The sequence below is a fragment of the Ruditapes philippinarum genome, unplaced genomic scaffold (assembly GCF_026571515.1).
Source record: "Ruditapes philippinarum isolate M1 unplaced genomic scaffold, ASM2657151v2 ctg6104_1_1_1_1, whole genome shotgun sequence".
NCBI classification, from domain to species: Eukaryota; Metazoa; Mollusca; class Bivalvia; order Venerida; family Veneridae; genus Ruditapes; species Ruditapes philippinarum.
This window is the reverse complement of record NW_026855481.1, coordinates 41,271-47,270: the sequence shown is the minus strand read 5'-3', so window position 1 is coordinate 47,270 and position 6,000 is coordinate 41,271.

The window sequence follows — 6,000 nt, the reverse complement described above, 5'->3', positions numbered from 1 at the left end:
ATTTTAAAAAAAGCATCCTCAGTAGAATAAATACTATAGTAAACAAATTTTTACACAGAAAACAGAAAAGTAACAAAATTTGCAGTTCAATTTTTTTTTGGTTTACAGTGTTACAATTGGTAATTAAATTAATTACAAAGCTAATATTCTGACTAATTATAATTTACACCCAATCTATGTTATAACACTGACAATAATTTATAGAAAACACAAAATAATAATTTCTCATTAAAATATGATACATGTTTCAAAAAACAGTTTTTAAAACTATTTTCGGAACAGGTAACATACATGAACCTTGTCTAAACATTAACGCATTACTGGAAGTTACTAAAGAAGTAAAAGATAAAAAAAAAATAAGATTTTAATGCAAACAACAACAGTTGATCATACACCTACTATAACCCGAAAATTTATTTCAATAAAGCTTTTGCTGAAAAGCAAAGTATGAATATTGATGTTTAAGCATATTCAGCTAATGATGATGTTTTCAAAACAAGTGAACACAAATATCGCATGTAATGAAACTTTTTTATCTTCATTTATCCTAAGCTTGTGACTCACACTAAACAATTGTTTTTTGTGCTTGCCCATAATGTAATTTTTTCAGTGGCAAGGGTAAACAAATCTAAACATAACCACACACAATTGATTTTTACATAATCTTGAAAAGGGGGTAAACTTTGAAAAAAATATTTATCTTAGATATGTACCCAAGCCAGTTCTATTATAGTTACACATATTTCACAGCATATCTTCTCATACACCTAATTCAAACACAATATTGATTGGTTAAATTTACACATTACATATACATATGTTATGACATATAATCACACAACTACACGTAGATTCTCACGCCCTCTCTTCATCATCCATAAGTTCCAGGGCGGCCTTTTGCTCCTCTGTTAAACCCGGTGGTGATGGAGATCGAATACTTGCACGATGTTTTAATTCATTCTCCAGTCCCCTATTTTATTTTAACCATTAAAATAAATGTTAAATCTGGTATGTGACATGTATTTGTCCATATTTACCAAACTTGCCACATAAAAACACAGAAACAATTTATTAGAAATATGATAACTGAAGTGGAGGTCTACTCAACTTAGATTTATTTTTCAAATTGTGAGCATACTGATTTGAACTAACCTTAATTAAGGGTAAAAAAAAGGTGAAAAATAAACATGAATGTGTTTTGTTCCCTAACTGGTAAAGCAAATTTACTCAACTTCAAAAAAATAAATTTATAATGATAATCTCTTAAACAAGACCTGTCCACAGGCAGCCGCTCCACTTTTTTCAATGCCGGATAGTCAATAAGCAACAAAGAAAAGGGGGATTATTCTGAAAACATGTTTATCAGACTAACCTACCCTTGATAGCAAATATTTCAAGTTTGAAGCAAATACCTTCGACAGTTATTGAGAAAAATTGTGAATATTCTATGTCAAAAAAGGGAAATAACTGAACAAAGATTGCTTTCAGGACCATTAGCAATGCATTTCAAATTTGAAAGTGAACACGTTTTCTCATAGTTTGAAGTGAATATATATCATACTTTTTTTTCAAATAATTTTTTTAAACTCTCTCAAAATTGTAAAACTGATAGTAACATAATCATTGATATTTTCGGGGAAAATTGCTTGAACAAAAAAATAAAAATTTTTTAAAAAAGGGGAAACTTTAAAGTAAAAAAAATTTTTAGATTTATCGGAAAAAATTTTTTTTTTACAAATATAAACAAAAAGGGGAATTTAAAATCATACAAAAAAGCCCAACAAAAAAAACACAAACCCAAAATTTCTGTAACACACATATAAAAGCTTTAAATTTTAAAACATAAAAGTGTGCAAAGATGCAAAAAAAAAAAAAAAAGGGCTGAAATGTTTTTTTACTGACATTGTACAGCTACAAAACAGGGGCTCTTTCCTTTTTTGGGATCTTTTTAAATGAAGCCATCGAAAAAAACCCACGATAAAACAAGGCTGAAAAAAGGTAAAAAACAATTTTAAAAAAAAATAAATGCTTTTTTTTAAAAAATCAAAGAATGTCATGCCCAAAAACTTTTTTCTCACAGTTGGGTGCTTTTTCATAAGAATACCCCTAAAATAGTTGCTAAATTTTTACCAAATATAAAGGGGGGTTTTCCTTACGAGGAAACACTTTTTAAAGTGTTTTCCCTACCAAAGTAGATGCTCCCCATTTAACCGGCAAACGGGGAAACCTCCTTTTTGGACAACACAAAAACACAAAACTTTTTAAAAACCCAAATAATCACATTTTTATTATTGTGTCGGCATCGACAAGGTGCTGGCCCCCATCGAAATGTGAATGAGCCCCAAAAGTGTGGAGCCCAAAACATCATTTATTTTTTGGGTAAAGAATGTAACTGTTTATCTTATCTGATAACATATACAATTTCATATGCATCTTATCACTGGGGTGACATATTGAAATAAAAATACGCGATTTGATTATTCGAATTCATTAAAATTGAAGTAATACAGGTCACTTGTGTGCACAATTGAAAAATGTGATAGTCCACCATTCTGCACAAAGAAAGACAGAACGGACTACATACGGAAAAAAACACAATGTCAATAAGCTGAATAGTGGGAATTGTGAGAAAATTTTGCTTATGAACGCAACTTAAACTGACACCTCCAAAGATGCGTAAAAAGTATAAAGAAGAACCACACATGCAAGTATTGTACCAAACAGTTCTGTAGTCCAGAGGCATGTTTGCCGTATGTGGTCCATCCTGTCTTCCTTTGTGCAGAATGGACTATTGCATTCTTCAATCGTGTATGTACACGTTAAACGTGCCTTTTAACCTTTTCCCTCATGAGCATATTGTGAAAAATGGTAGTTTTCATTGAAAAGCCTCCTGTTACAAGTTCAAACTGTTATAAAACTGTAAAAAAATGCTTCAATACTAATCAAACTTGGCACAAATATTGACTGAACCATTGCCTTTGTAACAACATGCTCAGTCTTAAATTTCCTGTTACCAGGGCAACAAGGGGACATCTCAAAATTGTCAAAATCACTATTTTGCCTTGATTTTTTCCATCAAAATTTATTTCAAAGTGCTGCATCTTCTTAAGGGATTGAGATAGAGTCAAAGGCTTTTCGGCGTTGGTTACACGTTACCTTATAATCGACTTGAGGTCATTTTTAGCCTCTCACAAGTCCAAAATTTTCTTGGCAATGATGGGGACTACAGCCCACCTTCAAACCCCCTAAACAGAAGGGGGCACATCCCCCTTCTAGCAACCCCCTGATGTGTCTCTTGGATGGGGGAGGGCGCCGAAAAAGTGCTCACATTTTTTAGCAGCATTTCCCAAATGAAAACATTTGTAAGGGGCCCATTTAGGACATTTTTTCACTATTTGAGGCCTAAAAGAGGGGGGTCGAAAGTGGGTTGTTTCGCGCATATATGAGGTAAAGGGTTAAGAGAAGATGGTGTTGCGTATCCCCCATCACATTTACCGCATAATGTACTGGTCGCCGCCTGCTCATGATAGTTTTTTTTTTTAATGAAAATTAACCCTGGCCTTATTTCCGTACGTCTTTCCACAGACATCACATTGAAAATCGTTTTTGTATCCCCTTAATTCATGTCGAATTTCCACCTGAAATTTAAATATATTTTAAAATTAAAAACTGAAACTAAAAGTATAAAACTATTTTTGTATGCCTAGTCTGTTAATATTTTGTACATAGATGTTTTACTTCAATTTTAATGAATTCCAAAAATCAAATCGCGTATTTTATTTTAATATGTCATCCCGGTGATACGATGCATATGAAATTGTATATGTTAATCAGTTTATAGGTATAATAACAATTACACTCCATCATATTATTACAAAATGAATGATAGTGTTGGCTTCATCACATTTTCGAGGGCTCATTCACATTGCCAATGGTGCCAGCACCTTGTCAATGGCTCGATCACAATAATAAAAATGTGATTATTTGGTTTTCAACTAAGTTCTGTAAGTTATTTTTTGTGTTTGTCCAAAGAGGAGGTTGCCATAATGCTATTTGCACGATTAAATGGGCCAGCATCTACTTTACGGTAGGGAAATCACTCAAAATGTGTTTCCTCGTAAAGGAAAACCCACGATGTTATATTTGGTAAAAGTTCTAGCAACGTCATTTTAGTAGTGGTGCAACGATATACCGGTATACCGGTATATTGCAATACAGTCTCGGGTCGATACGTACCGCGGTGCAGCTGCCCTGTATTGCGGTTTTTTCTTTAATATTTATGCCGAAATAACATGAATGTAGAAACTTCAATTTTGAATCAGTAAGCAACGATTTACGACATCAAAAACAAAACATCAATGAAACATGAAAAGATTGCCGACACTAGTCGATCCCTGTGATGTATAAAGAAACGCCGCCGCGAACTTTTCCTGACGAAGCTCTTTGATCTTACCGCGCGAGTAGCAGAATCGTGTGACGTCATTTTCAGAGTGCGGCTTTGATCATGCTTTATTAAATTACACACAGTTACGCAATTTAAGTTAGGACTGATTAAAATTGTTGATTGACTGAAATAAAAAAATGGAAAAAGAAGATTTTGAACTAATTGAAAATGAGAAAGCTAAAAGTAAAATATGGGTGGAATTCAACTTAAAAAAAAGAAAATCTACAGGAAAAATTGAGGACGGCATAGCCGTTTGTAAAAAATGTAAGATGGATATTCGCTATAGCGGAGGGACCACAAATCTAAATACACATTTAACTAGACACCACAAAATCAATCTGCAACAAGGTGCATGCAAGTCTGGTACTAGTTTGATCGCGGCAACAGCGTCAACCGTAAAGCAGCCGACAATAATGAGTTCTTTTGGGCAGACTTCCAAATACAAGCCTACAAGTCAGCGGTATAAGGACATAACGCAAGCCGTCGGAAAATTCATTGTTAATGATCTTCGACCGTTTAGTGTTGTCTCAAATGATGGATTTAAGGATATGATTCGTGTTTTAGACCCTAGATACGACCTACCGTCACGTACGTACTTTTCTGAAACTGTTTATACCGAACATGTACAATGAACGCGTTGGATATGTTAAGTCATGCTTGAAAGAATCTACAGTCGCACTAACGACGGACGGCTGGACTAGTAGGTCCACCCAGTCCTACATCACAGTGACATGCTCTCAAATAACGAAGGACTGGGAATTGAAATCATTTGTCTTGCAAACGAGAGAGCTGCCCGAGAGTCACACTGGTGTAAACATAGCGAAAGTGTTGACGGACGCAGTTTCTGAGTGGGGTGTTAAACCTTCACCACCCCTTGTAAAACAGACAACGCTGCAGAACATGGTAATAGCAGCCAAAGAGGCAGGATGCACACCTCACATCGGTTGCTTTGCCCACACTCTCAACTTGGCTGCTCAGAAAGCCCTTAAGGTAACGACGGTGTCACGCATTTTGGGGAGAGTTCGTCGCGTAGTATCATTTTTCCACGAAGCACCACAGCCACTGCCTTATTGAAAGTGAAAACACAACAGTTAGGACTTAAAAAAAAACTTAAAGCTTTATGAATGATGTCCCGACTAGATGGAATTCTGCAGCAGACATGTTGCAGAGATTCTTGAAATTGCAACCTGCAGTAATATGCATCACTCATTGACAATCTGTTTGTGCCAATGCCGGGGATAATATCTACACTGTCGGACGCTGATATTACTATAGCAGAACAGATCATGACCTGCCTCTTGCCTCTAAAAAGCCATAACAACTGTACTTTGTTCTGAGACGATGCCAACTGTATCCATCATACTCCCTCTGCAGACAAAATTACTCTCGCACGATTTGATTGTAAAGGAAGGAGACATGGAAGTTATCAAAGCAGAATGAAGCAGGCTATGCGTAATGACTTGAACAGCAGGTAAGTTTTTATTTTTATTAACTTACACCGTTTACCCCATGTATATTATATACTTTTTATTGCTGAAATATTAAATTATTAATTG